This window comes from Aristolochia californica, unplaced genomic scaffold (genome assembly GCF_029961685.1).
Source record: "Aristolochia californica isolate CCGP_79_NKW_82.1479 unplaced genomic scaffold, dmAriCali1.0.hap1 SCAF_11, whole genome shotgun sequence".
NCBI classification, from domain to species: domain Eukaryota; kingdom Viridiplantae; phylum Streptophyta; class Magnoliopsida; order Piperales; family Aristolochiaceae; genus Aristolochia; species Aristolochia californica.
In genome coordinates, this window is record NW_027181782.1 from 28,034,835 (window position 1) to 28,053,360 (window position 18,526).

Here is an 18,526-nt window from a genome sequence, read left to right on the forward strand (position 1 = left end):
GTCGTAGATTTTTCCCTCACATAAGACGCTAGAGAGGTAACTGTAATATGTATTTTTCCACTTCTTCCAATTATGCTATTCAGACTACCTAAAGTGTTGAAGAAGTTCCGTGTTTAGAGTTTTGTCTGGTATCACTTACAAAGATAAGAACTTCTCTTTTTTTTTTTTGTATTCTGCAACTCCGTATAGGGCCTTCGGGGATCATTGACCTAAGTTATCATTCCCTTGCATTCGGCTATAGCAGAAAACCCCCGTATCTAGAGCTGCTTGGCGTTCCAACCCTGTTCCAACAATAGACTTCTTGGACCAAGAAAGCCGAAGTGCTTGGCGCTGCATACTAGATATAAGTTATGACATAGAGTGCTAACAAGGCAATGACTGTGATGACCATGATGAAGCAAAAGAACCAGTGAGACCTAGATACCACCTTCCGTGATTGATAAATATTGGTAGCAAAGAACTAGGGGCCAGAGATAGATATTAATCAAAAATCAATTTTGGAAGAAGAAGAATGTTATGGAATCAATAACAGGCCGAGTCATTCAGAGGTGTCATGGCTGAGTCATTGAGTATTAAGTTATTTTCCTTCAATTTATTTTATAAGTCAATTTACTAGTAGTGTAGCCGTACAAGCATATATGTAATTTCTTCCTCTTTAACTCTTGGTGTCGTGAACCCTATTCGGAGGGAAAAATGGAATGGAAAAGAGCAAGTCTTAATTTACCTAAGCCAGGGATTGAAGTTCTCCTCAACGAACCCAAAGGTCCAGGCTCCCTTCAGCAAATCGGCTCTATATCCTTCTCTTCTTGTTCTAAATTGTAGGACTCAACATTGGATCATTTCCCATAGCGCCGTGTTACAAAATCCATGACCAGGGATAATAACTTGGTATCAGAGCAGGGTAACATGCAGAATTCATCTGGAAGTGATGAGTTGAGAACCATTGTTAGAGATATGCAAGCAGACAATGAGGTACGAATCAGAGAGATGCACGTAGAGAAGAATGCACAAAATGATGTGTGAATGGCAGCATGGGAGACCAGACTCGGACAAAAGATGGAACAAATCACGAGCAAGGTTTCAGATTTTGAATTTATGGAAAAGATAAATACTTCATTGAGTTCATTTACTTATTATAATCAGAGTACATGAACCTCTATTTATAATAGAGGAAGGTAGTAGAGTCCAATTACAATAAAAGTACCTTTGTCCTAATTACACTCAAACTCTAACACTTAAAGATTAGTCCTAGCATAATTAAATAACTCAATATAGATAAAAGACAAACACAACTCAAACTAGAACTCTTCTAGGATGTGACCATAAGATAAAGATGCCTTTGAGAGTTCCTTTTTATCTTCCTACTTATGTGATAAGGATGCCAACTCATGGAAATCATGGTGGGTCCTTCTTCTTATGTGCCTTCCTTGGTCATGTGGCCCATCTTATAATACTCTTAGATATGTGGGCCTTTCTTGGTCGTGTGGGCTGGAGCCCATCTTTCAACGATCCTTCTTAAGCTGGGGGTGAGAGAACATCATGAACTCCCAGCTTGCTGCAAATGATGTATATAATCTTTTTGTATAAATTGGCACATCTTCCAATATGCCTTCATCTTCCAACACTCCCCTCACGCTATTGCGTCCTTTCATGAGGCATTACAGGCATAATATAAGTGAGATTAAAAATCACTCCTAGCCGATAACACATTGCTCCATACTCTAGTCCTAATGCTGGATGTAAGGCAAACTCCGTCTTCTGTAGGTAGTGTATCTATTGGCTTTGCTCTGAAGTGTCCACCACCGTGTCCCTCCACTGGACAAGGACTCTCTAGTATTAGGAGTAATAAAAGCCATTACGGGGGGGGGGGGGGGGGGAGGTAGTGGGTTTATTTATAATGTTGTCCCAATCCGGACACCAACTCTCATGATATCCCAACCATGATATTTTTTAGAGTTAAATTTATCATGGTGTCCCAATCCGGGCATTGACTCTCATGGTGTCCCAACCATGATATTTTTTATAGTCAAATAAATTATCGTATGAGAAAAGGTACTGAGGCGACCTCTTCTTCAATAATAATGTCTCATCCACAGAGATATAATAGCAACAACTATAATGTAACACGACCATCTTCCAACACATATAACACAAACCAAAATAATAAACCTTGTAGAAGGACCCATGAAATAATCATAATCTGATATAAATATTTTTCTTAGATGCAAAAGTTTCATCTTTTGTGTTCCCCCTTTCTTGAATATTTTGGTCACATAAACTTATCCACAACATATGGAATAAAATACCTCTTTCTTGTACTTCTTGTACTTCTCCTCCTCAAGCTGGGATGGGCAGTGATCCTAGCTTGAACCAAATATCATAGGTGTAGCAATAAGCCCAAATAACAAAGATGTATAAATAAGCCCTCAAACCAGGGAGAAGTGAGATAGTTTCCTGATATATCAACTCAAAAAGTGACACAAAACAATGGGCATAAATTCGGAATTTTCAATTCAACAGAATACCAGCATGACCTTTGATTCTTCCAACGTGAATATATATTTAAATATATAGACCAGATTGACATGAAATTTTCTCCTTATAAAACAAGACTTAAATACTTTCCATCTGTTGGAAGATGGTCTCAAGCCTACAAGCTCAAGGCTAGAAGCCCACACGTCAAAGAAGTGACAAAGTGATTATTTATGGTATGTTCCATAAGGATGGCATGAAGGTGTAAATACATTATCTTAGTATGCCGTTTAATCTACTGAGTTGTAACCCTAAGGGCTTTGTAACACTATAAATAAGAGCATTGGCTAAGAGGTAAGGCATTCAATCCTTTTCCTCTCTTTGAGAAAACGTCCAACCACTCTCTCTTCTCCCTTGACTCATTCTCTCCTTCCCTTAATCCAAACTCTCCTCTCTAAAGTCCTTCTCCATTCTCCCTCTTCTCTCTCTTCTCTCCTTCTTCTTCCACATTAACCTAGAGTCATTCTCATGGGGTACTTCTACATGGTATCAAAGCTTGGAGATTAGGATCCCTATTCAAGTAGTTATGTCATCCATTCAAGAAGTTGTGTATAGAAGAAGGAGTTCTTCCATGAAGAGATAAATAAAATCTGGTTCTTTTTTTGAATATTCTCTCTTTACGTTTTCAATTTTTTTCCTCTTCTTGAATTTTTGATTCACGTCAAGGCAAGATAATCTTCATAAAAATTGTGAAGATCTATCTTGTATGATTAAAAGGATATTGTAGTCTTGATCATCATGTAGCAAAATTACATGATTGATCAATAGTTTTTTTTTTCGCTTTGTTATTTGGATTCAGTTACCTTTATGTAACGGGAATCAAACATTGTTGATATGAGATTCCAGCATATGTTATTGTCAATTCTATAATATAAGGTTACTCATGGGAGTGTGTTGTGTTGTTGGATGCCCATTATATGTTTGATGAAATTCTAGCACTCACTTATCCCTATTAATTTTTTGCGTTTGAACTTCAACAATTGAATCTTTTTTTGTGTTGAACTATTCCCATGATTTGGAATTTATTTTGCCAAGAAATTGCTCTCGGTTTGCCAGAAAGACCTTGTCTAAAGTTGATCTCGGTTTTGTGGTTGAGTTTGGATTAAGGATAAGAGTTGCATCTATTCTCTTCTCTATATTTTTTTGATAAATATAAGAGAAGTTGAGTAGTGACTGGTTCTTGTTCTCACTTGACAAAAACACCAATTTTCCCATGATTTGGTGGTTATTCTTGTGAAAATATTCTCTACTTAGTTTTGGTGGCTAATTTGGTCTAAAGGTGCTTCAAATTACATTGTGTAATTGTTATTTGAGCCCCTTTGACAATTGACCTTACTAGTTGATTTGTGTCAACATGGAGAGTAGACATATGACTAATAAAAGTGACGTACTCTGAATTACTACAATTCCACTAAGAGGTCTTTTCAATTACCTCAGCTGGTCACAATCGGTACAGAGGGTTCTCATCACTCGTGACCTTCTCAGTCACGTTATCAAAATCCCTCTTCCAATTGATGAAGAAGATGAAGTCTACCATAAATGGGTAAAAAATGATAACATGGTTATCAGTTGGGTTATTAATAGAATGGAAGTGCATGTCGCTAAGAATGTGGTCGTCTTGGATACTTACAAGGATATTTGGGACACATGTGCTAAGCTCTATTCTAGTACCGCCTCCTTGCAAAGAGTATATGATGTTTTCCAAAGTATGCTGACTACCAAACAAGGAGATAATATTCATGAGTTTCTGGCCTAATTTTGTGGGTTTCTCCTAGAATGGAAAATTGCTCAACCATACTCTACCGACATTTTTGTCCAAGAAAAATAGTGTGGGGCCCTGGCATCGGCGATTTGCCTTACCAATATTAAGTCGTATCTATAGGTGGCTAAAACTCAGGGTTGTGGACCCCATAGTAGGTCAAGTAATTAATAGACGCCGTGGGTAAATCATGTAATTTACGGGTTTAACCACTTAGATGGTTTAGATGTAATTTTCCTTCTTTTCATGGGCCTCGTTATTGGCCTTTGTAGTGTAATCAAACCCTAGTCCTCTCTTATAGGGGGAACGAAGGCTTGAATGGAATTAAGCATTGATCAATAGTTTTAGCAAGAGATCGGATTCTCTCTCCCAACGAGGTCCAAGGTGCAAGCTTCCTTCGAAAGCTTGGTTATCCTCAGTAAGAGGGTGTTCCTTAAGCTTTCCTACGTCTTCCAATCTGGAACCGAGAGTAGGTCGTCAGGTGACTTGATCCATGGCAAGGGGGTGTAACAACCTGGTATCAGAGCGGACCACCATCAACAATTCTTCTTCTCTAAATGATTGCCACAATCTGCTGGAGGAATTTCCAATTGAAACACAGACCCGCTACGCTGCAATCCACACTGATCTTAAGGAGATCGGGGAGATTATTCGTCAGTTCAATCTTCAATTTGATGCACATATGGCTCGGATTTCTGCTGTTCTGGGTAGTGCAGCAGAAATGTAATCAAATAAATCAGCGATGCAAGATATCAGAGAGCCCTTTGTCTCTCCAGTGGCGGCGACATCCAAAATTGGGGACTCAACACGTCCGAAATCGGAAGGATCCTCCGCACAACCTTGTCGGCAAAAATGGAAGGGGGTTTGCTGTCAAACCCTTTCTCACTAGACACCATACGTCCTTCTTAACAGAAGGTGGCAAAAATCCAAGAGATCATTGTCTCGGAAAAGCTTTTCGAACTTCCAAAATCAGACGGTGGGGCAACCTCAAATCCAAATACCTATTCTGCTCTAGCGGAACCAAACCACCTGTTCATTGTTAAGCAACCAGGTTCTAAATTTCGGCCACCCCTTCATTCTGTTCGCCATCGGCAACAACTCAGGCTCGATGGGATCAAAGTTGGCACGGGGTATGAAAAATTCAGCCTAGCACCATTGACGGCTTATACAAACCGACAAGCACAAAAACCCAGAGATTTCGATTTTGAAGTAGAAATCGTGGCCCTGACGGAAGAGGAGAGATCTCGAACAGTGGATTTTGAATTGCCACGACTTCAACAAGATGAGGCTGTTACGGTCCCGGATCTGACACGTGGATTCTTTGGGAGGATCTGCAATCTGCCATGGGTTACGGGTCTTCCAAGCATTACCATAGGGGTAGTAGGAAGACATGGGAAAGACGAAAACGAAGATCAAGCCAAAGGGAAGCTTGAAAACCCTAGAGCTCGTTGAGGAGAACTCTTAGCCTCTCTACGCTAGATTTAACCTAATTCTTAATACTTCAATGTCTCTATTTCTCATTAGTCTTACCCCTTAAATAGGGTTCACCCGGTTAGGGTTTACAATAAAATATTCTAAAAATACCCCTATAAATAAAATATTCCAAAAATACCCCTATAAATAAAATATTCCAAAAATACCCCTATGACCTAAAACTGAAATAAAATAAATTAAATTAAAGAAAAACTAAAATAATAATGTTATTGTGTGCATAATATTACACCCCCCTTGGAAAACGAGCTTGTCCTCAAGCTCGGAAGTAGTGTCTGTATGCCGACGTCTTCACCGGTGCTGAAGTAGCATCCGCGAAAGCTATGACGCCCCCTCTGTTTGCCCGCTTCCTTTTTTATTTTTTTATTTATTTTTTTTTTGGGAGGGGGGCCGGTCCGAGTTAACCTGGGTTGACCCGGTTCAGGAACTGGTCCGGCTTGCGACTCAGCGAACCGGGCCGATTAAATTTTCCTAAGTTAGGAAAATTTAATCGGGAGTCGTCATCTTCCTTCGGCGGCTCCCGAACTCTGTGGCCGGCAGTTCCATTCCTCACGGCACCGACGAAGTCCGGCAATTGGCTTCTTCTTCCCCTCTCCCGGCACCGACGGAATCGCCTGATTCTCCGGTGATGAAGAGCAGCCCATTGGGGCTTCGCTTCGCCGATGGGAGAGTTGCCGAGACATAGGGCTCTCGGAATATCGCCGACGGTCTTCTGCGGAAATATCTCCGACGATCTTCTGCTGGAATGTTGACGATTCTGTTGTTGGAATGTCGCCGAACAGGGCGGAATTGTCGCCGACGGAGTCTCATGCTGCTCCTGCGGTGACTAGAAGCCCTTGGAGGCTTCGCCGATTGGAATTTTGTCGAGACAGACTATCGGAAATATTTCCCGGTGGGAATGGCCGGGAAATTTTTCCCCTCGCGTGCGGAACAGAAATTTTCCCCCTCCCGTACGGAACGGAAATTTTCCCCATTGGCCCTTTGCCGTGAGCAGGTGTTAGGGACTGATTTCTGTTGATTTTCTGTGTCCACCTCTCGAGACGAATTTTTTGATTTTGCCGGCCATGGGCCGTTCTGCCCGTCCGACATAGAGAATTGAGGTCGTATGACCTGTTTTGCTGCAACAACAAGTTTCTCCCTTCCATAACATTCAATGGAAGCATCTAACCGTGCTCGTATTTTCTCCAATTCCTTACCCATAGTGATCCATCTTTCTTGGGATATAGAATAACCCATTGTGTTCCCGCTCTGATACCAGTTGTTACGGTCCCGGATCTGACACGTGGATTCTTTGGGAGGATCTGCAATCTGCCATGGGTTACGGGTCTTCCAAGCATTACCATAGGGGTAGTAGGAAGACATGGGAAAGACGAAAACAAAGATCAAGCCAAAGGGAAGCTTGAAAACCCTAGAGCTCGTTGAGGAGAACTCTTAGCCTCTCTACGCTAGATTTAACCTAATTCTTAATACTTCAATGCCTCTATTTCTCATTAGTCTTACCCCTTAAATAGGGTTCACCCGGTTAGGGTTTACAATAAAATATTCTAAAAATACCCCTATAAATAAAATATTCCAAAAATACCCCTATAAATAAAATATTCCAAAAATACCCCTATGACCTAAAAATGAAATAAAATAAAGTAAATTAAAGAAAACACTAAAATAATAATGTTATTGTGTGCATAACATTGATGTTATGGTCCTGGGTTAAGTACTTATGTCTTCCGCTCCTAACAGGCTGGTCTTTTGGGTAGTATTGGCTAGGTGCTTAACATTTGGTATCAGAGCGGGCTCCCACGTCGCGAGTTCGAGTCCCGGGGCGCGCAAAGGCTGGATTAAAATTACTGGTAGGTTTGGAAGGGGCGACCTAGCGGAGGGGGCGACCTGGAGAACTGCGAAGGGGCACTAGGAGTAAATGTTATGCACACAATAACATTATTATTTTAGTGTTTTCTTTAATTTACTTTATTTTATTTCAGTTTTAGGTCATAGGGGTATTTTTGGAATATTTTATTTATAGGGGTATTTTTAGAATATTTTATTGTAAACCCTAACCGGGTGAACCCTATTTAAGGGGTAAGACTAATGAGAAATAGAGGCATTGAAGTATTAAGAATTAGGTTAAATCTAGCGTAGAGAGGCTAAGAGTTCTCCTCAACGAGCTCTAGGGTTTTCAAGCTTCCCTTTGGCTTGATCTTCGTTTTCGTCTTTCCCATGTCTTCCTACTACCCCTATGGTAATGCTTGGAAGACCCGTAACCCATGGCAGATTGCAGATCCTCCCAAAGAATCCACGTGTCAGATCCGGGACCGTAACAAGGATTGAAGTATTAAGAATTAGGTTAAATCTAGCGTAGAGAGGCTAAGAGTTCTCCTCAACGAGCTCTAGGGTTTTCAAGCTTCCCTTTGGCTTGATCTTCATTTTCGTCTTTCCCATGTCTTCCTACTACCCCTATGGTAATCCTTGGAAGACCCGTAACCCATGGCAGATTGCAGATCCTCCCAAAGAATCCACGTGTCAGATCCGGGACCATAACAGAGGCCCCTGATAGTGGTGCTGTAAACAGACTTCCATTCGTGGTTTCTAGGCACAAAATCAGGTATGCAATTGCAGTTCTACCTTTTCTTACAATGGAGCATGCATCCCTCTCTCTCTATGAACCTATTTTTCCATGCGTCAATGGGGCTCCTAATGCTAGGGAGCTGTCCAAATTAATGACTCAATGTGAAGTTCTTGGCTGGTCGGCAAAGCCAACGTGGTTAATTAATCCTTCTAGAATCATGGTCATCTTCCAATTCAAGCAGCAAAGGGCCCTACCTATGTTTGCCGTCAACAATTTTTTTTTCACAGGGGCAGGGGACATATTCTATTCTGGTGAATGACTACAGAAACAAGGTGGCTGTTTTGGGTTATTTTCCCAACAATAACAGTCCATTTCAACATGTTGTATTAATTTTTTTGGATGATATGGATGTTGCTTGTATAGATTCTGAGGTGAATTTACTTGCAATTGGTCATGATAAACACAATACCCAGACGACAACAAATTTCCTCCAAAAAAACTCCACCAAAGTCTCTGAACTACATGTAGCTGCTTCACCCAACCCATCACCTCAAGATGCTGATGAGAATTTCAGGACAATGAACGACGGTTGATTCAAGGCACTATGCATCTATTTGGGTTAATGCGTCACCAGGGTACAATCCCTGAAATTTTAATCTATATGGCTGTGGTGGACGGCTACTGCACGCCACTAAAATTAGAAGATGAAAAAGGGGTTTTCAGGAAAATGAAGAAATTTGTTGTATCTTCCAAAGCTTGCAACAATATAGTTTTTTTTCACGGCTGGTGTCAAGGGAAGCAGTAGGGAGAGGTGATTGGGTTTTGCCTTGAGATGTTGGAGGTTGGGCATTCACCATTTATTGCTACTTATATTGGATTATTTCAAAAGAGATCAGAAGAAGGTCCGTGTGTCATCCAGAGTAATGGCAAGAATGGGCAGCGGCTCAAGTTCATAGATTGGTCGGATTATCAGTTTGGACTTTAGTTGCTGCTTCTATGACATTGCAGCAATGGGTTCACCAGTTTCAAATTTCTGCTGCTGTAGTATTCTTGGGATCAAAATTAATGCTCATGGCTTCTCAAGTTTTACACCAAGGGGAAGGTCCTATCACTCGAGAAGTATCTGCTTCTTCCAACATGAGGAGGACAACTGACAGCAGGACTGTGTAGGCTAAGACTGAGATGCCAATTCAGAAAACCCGTTTAGAACTTTGGAAGGTGACTGGTGTTGTAGCCTTTTCGGAATGTTGCTTGAAGGTTATACCTGAGGAAGTCTGGATGTGTGGACCATCTGTCAGAGTATTAGACATTAGTAACAACTCTATCCAAGAATTACTGGCTAAAATTGGATTATTGGTGTTTGTCAAGAAATTGCTCCTGAATGCTAATGAAATCTTGGATGGAAGCATTTGATGGCAACATTTTACATGTATGAAGTTTCTAATTGTTCTGTCTCTGGCTCAAAACCATTTAACTACTTTGCCTGCTGCATTGGGAGCTTTGAGTTCTTCGCCATGAAGGGTTGTGTCACACCAGTCCATGCTTCAGGAAGGGCATACATGCTGCTTGGGGCAACGTAGAGACGTTCCACACGCATCCCTCCAAAAAAAACCAGAGAAATTGGGCTCTTTCCGTCGTATGCTGCCATCTCCAGCTTTTGTGTTGTAGGTTCATTGTATACCGGTACGTGGGATATTTTTGTCCCATGGACGGAGACTAACACTTTTGAAGCCTCATGGGAACCGTTAGAACCTTTCGTGCTGTCTATCACAACTTTGAGCTTGAGGACAAACTCTTTCTCTAGGAGGATGGTGATGTTATGGACCCCATAGCAACTCGAGTGATTAATAGACGTCATGTAATTTTTCAGGTTTAAGAACTTGGATGGTTTAGATGTAATTTTCCTTCTTTTCATGGGCCTCGTTATTGGCCTTTGCTATGTACTCGAACCCTAGTCCTCTCTTATATGGGAAACAAATGCTTGAATGGAATTAAGCATTGATCAATAGTTTTAGCCAGAGATTGGATTCTCTCTCCCAACGAGGTCCAAGGTGTAAGCTTCCTTCGAAAGCTTGGTTATCCTCAGCAAGAGGGTGTTCCTTAAGCTTTCTTGTGTCTTCCAATCTAGAACCAAGAGGAGGTCGTTGGGTGACTCGATCCATGGCAAGGGGGCGTAACACTCAGCTTCTTAATTCCTCTGCCCTTCCCTCTTTTGATGACATCAGTGCTATGTTGTTACGGATTCCTGATCCATCTCCTCCTTCTCCGATTGATGCTCCATCAGATATGTTCTCTGGTAATCGGGGTACATCATCCCCATTTCAAGGACAGGGCAAAAATACAAGAGGAGGTCGCAATAGAGGTGGTCGAACGGATCCGACCTATTCCTGCATCGAGCCTCAATTATGCACTTACTGTGGTGGTCAGAACCACCTTGTGGATTCATGTTGGAAACTCCATGGTAAGCTTGATGGGGCGACAACCAAGCCAACCTCAGTTAATGTTGAGAAAAAGGAGGATAGGACTGATTCTCATTTCGGGAATGTTACTATTTCTACGGAAGACTGTTGTAATTCAGAAGCTGAAATTCTTATTGGATCAGTCTTCTACTCCACCAGCCATACTGCTGCCACTACCATTGCCTCAGTTATGTTTTCTTCCTTTTCAACCCTTTCCTCTTGAATCATTGACTCCGGGGCTTCCGAACACTTGTCAGGTAACAAATATGTTGAATTTAGTATCCCTTTTCCAATATCCCGAGCAAGGGAAGAGAGAAAGAAAAGGGAGAAAAGGGGAAGAAGGCTCTCGGGTCGAGAGAAGAGGAACAAGGTGTGCGCCAAGCAAAGAGAGGGATTTACTCAAGATAGAATTATAGAACTTGATTAATTCAGAATTACAACACCTCTATTTATAGTAGAGGAGCTGAAAGAGTCCTTATATAATTAACCTTTAAATCTCCTAATTACATTCCAACTCTAACTCTCTAAGATAAGTCTATCATGAAAGGAAAACGCAATCTAATAGAGTTCTAATATAAGTTGAACTATAACTCTTCTTCAAGAACGTGGAGATAAGGGAGGAGGTCAGGTCATGGCCTTATCCTTGTGGGTCCCACATGATCTTTCAGCTTATATTGATATGATTCCAGCTCATGGTATCTTTGTGGGTCCCACATAATCTTCAAGTCTTCTAACTCATTTCAGCTTGTGCTGCTTATGTTCTTAACTCGTGCTAGCTTGGGTGATGACTCTTCTTGGCATCCCACATCCTCATGGTGGGTCCCACCAGCTCGTGCACCATGGTGGGTCCCACATTGTAACAAAACATATGCTTCATTCATTGTCTCCATGTCTTCCTCATAAATTGGTCACTATTGCTAATGGTTCCCAAACCAAGGTGTTTGGCAAGGGTTCCTCCTTTCTTACCGAGTCTATTCCTCTCCAAGATGTGTTATTTGTTCCTCAATTTCTATTAAATTTGCTCTCCGTTAGTCAATTAACCAAATAATAGAATTATTCCGTCACCTTCTCACCATCTTCGTGTATATTTTAGGATCTAACTACAAAACAGGTGATTGGTGGCAACCATGAAAAAGGGGGTTTATACTATTTTACTCTTCCACCAGTAGCTGCTATTTCATCCACTACATCTGAGGCTCAACTGTGGCACAACCGACTTGGTCATCCATCTACCTCATCACTTCGTTCTTTAGTTCCATCTCTTAAATCTTTGTCTAATTTTAATTGTGAGGCATGTCAATTAAGTAAGCATGTTAGGAATACATATTCACCTCGTCTTACAACGACTAGTACTGCTCCGTTTGCATTAAAACATTCTGATGTATGGGGCCCTTTAAAGGTCTCTAATGTTCTCAAGTTCAATATTTTGTTACTTTTGTGAATGATTTTACCGGAGTGACTTGGTTGTTTTTTTTTAAAGAATGATAGGAAATTCTTTCTATTTTAAAAACTTTCATGCAATGGTTCTAATGTAATTTGGAGAAAAAATTCAAATCCTTAGATCCGATAATGCTAAGGAATATTTGTCTAATAAGTTTAAATCGTTTTGTGAGGGAAATGTGCTTCTTCATCAAACATCATGTGCCTATACCCCTAAAAAAAATGGTGTTGCTAAAATAAAGAATCATCACCTCCTTGAAGTTGCTCGGGGCCTCCTGATGTAAAATTTAATTACATCGGCTTTTATACCTCGCAAGCGTACGAATCGTTCATGTAATCTAGCGGGAAGCGAGGGTCATATCCACAAGGAGGACTAAATTTTGTGTATTCTTCAGTCAACTAGCCTAACCAAATATGATGAATTAATCTAAACTAAACACTAATTATATCATAAATTATCAAACCATCATCTGGTTAACTACTTCCACAATAGGAAATGTCAACTCTGGATTTTACCGTGATATGTGCCTCTCTCGAGCGCCACGTAACCACGAATCCGGATTCTCAATCCTTGCGTCTAGCCCCTCTCGGGCGCCTAGAGTTAATGACAGAGATTGGATTACAATAGAATGCAGATAATCAATTTCCTATTGTGATGATACTAAAATTATCAACTCTGGATTTTATTGTGATTCGTGCCTCTCTCGAGCGCCACGTAACCACGGATCCGATTTCTCAATCTTTGCGTCTAGCCCCTCTCGGGCGCATAGAGTGAAAGACAAAAATCGGATTAAAATACCAAAATCCAACCTAAATTATAATCCTACCCTAACTATTTAATTTAATCAAATATCGAGAAAACAAATATTCAATAAACATTAATTACCAAATCACATTTAATAAACATTCAAAACCTAAGTTCAAACTATAGAAAAAATTAAATTCCAAAATGACGGATTACTCCCCTTCTCCTTCCTCTCGCTCTGGCAGCAGACTCGTTCTCACGGGTGCTGCAATTTCCCGAAATTGATGGCTTCGGGTAGCAAGAGCGAGTGGCCGAAGGTAGAGACGACGCCGACGAAGAAGGATAGAAGTCGACGGACGGAGGTGACGACCGGCGGACGACGGAATGAAGCCAAAATCCTCTGATCGTCTCTCTCGAGTCGCAGTCTGAGTCGAAATAGCTTCGGAAATGGTCGGAAATGGGTAATCGACGCCGAAGGATGGTCGGAATGCGGAATCGGCGCCGGAGGAGCCCTCTCGGGTCACCTCTCAGCCTGGCTAGCAGAGAATGGCAGCATCGAACTCGCCACAACGAAGACTCTCTCGAGCTCTCCTTGGGTCTGTTCTCGGTTGCCGGATGGTGGTGGACGACGGTGACGAACGCCGTTCGGAGGGAGCCCTCTCGGTTCTCCCCTTCAAACGGTCGGTGGCCTCCCCTGTTTCTCTCTTCTTTTCGGTCAACGGTCCCCCCTGTTTCCGTCGACGGGCTCTCGTTTTAATACGATTTGCCCTAAAAAATCACCTCCCTTTCACTAAGGGTATTTTGGTAAATATTTGCTTCTCCACCAAAATTCTCCTAAAATTCCATAATTAAATCCATAAAAATCATTTCAAGAAGAAATAAACCCTAAAAGGAATGAAATATCATTCAGGAGAGAAAAATATGCAATATAAGCAATGATTAATGTCAAATTCAATAAATGCACGTTTCAAGTGAAAACCGATAAATAACCACCTATAGCACAATTATAAGGGTTATTCAATTATAATTAACCTAGTTCTCATGTCAGAATCTGGCATCTATCACCTCCTCTACTCCATGAAGGTACCCTACTTTTATTGGCCTCATGCTATTCTTATAGCATGCTTTCTCATCAATAGGTTACCTTCATCAGTACTTAGAAATAAAATTCGTATTCTATTTTGTTTCATGGTGAAGATCCATTTTCTCTTCCTCTTAGACTATTTGGTTGAACATGTTTTGTTCATTATACTTCACCACATAAAAGTAAACTTGATCCTCGGTCTCTGAGGTGTATTTTTTTGGAGTATTCTCAAACTCAAAAATGATATATTTTTAATAATCCTACACTTCGGAGGTTGATGGTATCTCAGGATGCAACTTTCTTTGAAGTCACTTCCTTCTACTCCTCACATGAGGCTTCTCCAAGGGTTTAAATTTCCTCCTACCACTCCATGCCCGCTTGTGTCATTTAATGAAGGCATTACTCATCCCCTTGAAGCACCAGCCGTTCCCTCCGTTCTTCCTGTGGTAAGCCTTTCTCCACCTCCTAAGTTTGGTCCTGAATTTGATACTCAGCCTATTGCATTACGAAAGGAAACATGATAGAGTACTACGTCGCATCCAATTGCCAATTTTATGTCTGCGCATCACTTATCTTCTGGTGTGTTCAGTTTCTTGCTTCTCTTTCATCTTTTTCCATACCAGAATCCTATCAGGAGGCCCTGGAGCATCCAGGATGGAAGGTGGCTATGGATGAATAAATGCATGCATTATATGAAAATCAAACAAGGACATTGGCATCGCTCCCAAAAGGGAAAAGACTGGTTGGTTGCAGATGGGTTGTTAGTGAAACACAACCTAGATGGTTCTGTTGCTCGCCTTAAAGCACGCCTGGTTGCAAAAGGTTATACTCAATGCTATGGGCTGTTGAATTTAGGATCCCTTTTCCATGATCATGAACAAGAGAAAGAAGAAATAAAAATGAGAAAAGGGGAGGAAAGCTCTCGGTAGAGAAGAGAAAAAAATAAAAGGAGAAGAGTGAGCTGCGCCAAGTAAGGAGAGGGAGAGAGAAAACCAACTCGGGATTGAATGTGTGACTTTATTCATTTCGACTTACAAGACCTCTCTTTATAGTAGAGGAGGAGGTAGAGTCCTTATATAACTTATCATTCAATCCTAATTACATTCTACTTCTAACTCTTCAATGTAAGTAAGTTTATTTAAACTAAACAACTAGAAGATCAACTTGAGTAGAACTAGGAGTCCCTTATTATTCACGTGAGGGGAATGGATAAACCAGCTCGTAGCCTTATCCTTGTAGGCCCCTCTTGATTTCCCAGCGCACCTTGATAAAAGTGCCAGCTCGTGAGATCTTTGTGGGTCCCACTTGATTTTCAAGTCTTCTAAATCAATTTAGCTTGTGCTTCTTGCTTCGTTAACTCATGCTTGCTTTGGGAGAGGACTCTTCTTGGTGTCCCACATCCTCTAGGACTCTTCTTGATGACCTACGTCCTTATGGTGGGTCTCACCAGCTCGAGCACAATGATGGGTCCCATATTGTAACACTCCCCCTCATGTTGGGGGTAAGAAGACATCATAAACGCCCAACTTGCTGCATATGGTAGACATAATCTTGTGAGTGAATAGTTTGGTGAGGATGTCTGCAACTTGATTTTGTGATGAGATGTGCTTCAAGGATAAGAGACCAGCTTGGAATTTTTCTCATATCAAGTGGCAATCTACCTCAATGTGCTTTGTCCTCTCATGGAAGACTGGATTCAAAACAATAAGTATTGTTGCTTGATTATCACAGTATAGATCCATTGGAGCTTCTTTATAAAATCCCAATTCAGTGAGAAGAGACCTTATCCATAAGAGTTCTCTTACAGTGTGTGCCATGACTCTGTATTCTGCTTCTGCACTTGATCATGCTACTACATTTTTTTCTTTTTGTTTTTCCATGTAACCAGATTTCCTCCAACCATCATGCAAAAACTAGACGTAGATTTTCTATCATCTGGGGATCCAGCCCAGTCTGCATCTGTGAATCCCTCAATGTTGAATTGACCATGTTTTTTATAGAGGAGCCCCTTTCAGATAACGTAGTATCCTCTCAAGTGCTTGCCAATGACTAAGTTGTGGCTTGTGCATGTACTGACTTACCACACTTACTGCATGTGAAATGTCTGGCCTTGTTACACATAGGTAAATAAGTCATCTCACTAACCTTTGATATTTGCCAATATCGACATCTTCTCTAGTGCCTCTACATAAATTTGTATTTGCATCCATAGGAGTGTCTACTGATTTGCATCCCATCATACTTGTTTCTTCTAGTAGATCAAGGGCATATTTTCTTTGGGATAGAATGTCTGGATTGTAAGACCTCAATACCTAAAAAGTATTTCAGTAATCTAAGATTCTTTGTCTTGAATTCGACACATATTCTCTCTTTTATTTTCTTAATGCCCTCAAAATCACTCCCAGTTAAAATAATATCATCAACATAAACAGCTAGAATCACCTTACCTCTTGCTGTGTTCTCAATAAATATTGAGTGGTCTTCAAAGCATCTGTAAAAACCTACTCGTATGATGGCTTGACTAAATTTCTCAAACCATGCTCGTGGGGACTGCTTTAGTCCATATAGAGATTTTTTAAGACGACATACGGACTCCTCCTCGACCACATATCCAGGTGGTTGTTGTATATAAATCTCTTCTTTGATATCACCATTGAGAAATGCGTTTTTTACATCCAATTGGTGTATTGGCCATGATGAATTAGTTGCCAATGATAATAATATACGTACCGAGGTCATTTTTGCCACTGAAGAGAATGTCTCATCATAATCAATGTCATAGCATTGAGTGTATCCTTTTGCAACTAGTCGAGCCTTCATCCGTGCAATAATCCCATCTAGATTATGTTTAACTGTATAAACCCACTTGCAACCAACGGGTTTTTTATCTGTAGGTAGAGGAACTAGTGACCATGTATGATTATCATTGACTGCCTTCATTTCTTCATCCATTGCTGCCTTCCACCTTGGATGTTGGAGAGCCTCCTGATATGACTGGGGAACAGATATGGAGGAAATAGAAGAAAGAAACTGACAACATAAAGGTGAGAGGCGATGATGAGACACAAAATTGGAGATAGGATGAGAAGTAGAAGGTTGAGTGCCTGAACGAGGTTCTTTTCTTATAGCAATAGGACAAGTATCAAATTCAGGACCAAAAATGACTGGTGATGAAGGACTTACCTTTGGTGGATCCGACAACTCAGCAGGTGTGGTATCGGTCACTGTATTTGGGGGCTGAACAATCTCTGTATCATGAGGCACAACCGGTCAAGGAGAATTTGGTACTGATGACATACCAGGTGGAGCGCTATCAGAATAATATGAGGAGTCTTCAAAGAATGTTACATCCCTAGACACAAATAAACGTTGCAAAGAGGGACTATAACAAACATAACTCTTTTGTGTGCGAGAGTATCCCAAAAAGATACACTTTATAGCTTTAGGGTCAAGTTTGCTGTGTCTAGGGAAAGTATTATGAACAAAACAATGACAATCGAAGACTTTCAATGGTAATGCAAATGGATCATCTTGTGGTAATAGTTTAGAGTAGGGGATTTATTCCCAAGAACAATAGACGGTAGACAATTTATAAGAAAACAAGTTGTAAGGACAGCATGGGGCAAATAAAAATATGAAACTTTCATGGCATATAATAGACCTCGAGCTACCTCAAGAATATGATGATTTTTCTGTTCGGCTATACCATTTTTTTGAGGAGTGTAGGCACATAATGTCTGATGGATAATGCTATTCTCTTGACAAAAGTAGTCAAGGTCTTTTGAAATATACTCTTTGGCGTTACCAGACCAGAGGATTTTTATCTTCTAACCAAATTGTGTGAGTACCATCGCATAAAAATATTTAAAAATAGATGGTATCTCAGAATGCTCCTTAAAAATAAACAACCAAGTTGACCGAGTGAAATCATCAATAAAAGTGATAAAATATTTGGCTTGAGAAATATTAGAGAAACTCAAAGGCCCCCAAACATCAATATGAATCAATGAAAAAGGAATGTTACTTTTGACTTGTAGACGAGGAGAGTATGTACTCCTTTGATGTTTACTTAACTGACACACCTCACAACCGAATTCTGACCTTATCTTAAGAGATGGAAACATACGATGAAGAGATTCTATGGAAGGATGTCCCAACCGATTGTGCCATAATCATGTCTCATTCTCAGTAGTAGACACCATGTTGACCTTTGGCACGTCCAAGTAGTAGAGCGCCCATTGTTCATGGCCTCCACCAATCACCTGCTTCGTTATAAGATCCTAAAAAATACATGAAGTACGTGAGAAGGTAACCGAGCAATTAAAATTTTTTGTAAGCTGACTCATAGAGAGCAAGTTTAAAGGAAAGGAAGGAACAAAAAGAATATCATTGAGCGGAAGTGATGAGGTGACCGAAGTGGAACATTTTCCTTGGACTTTGGTTTGAGAACCGT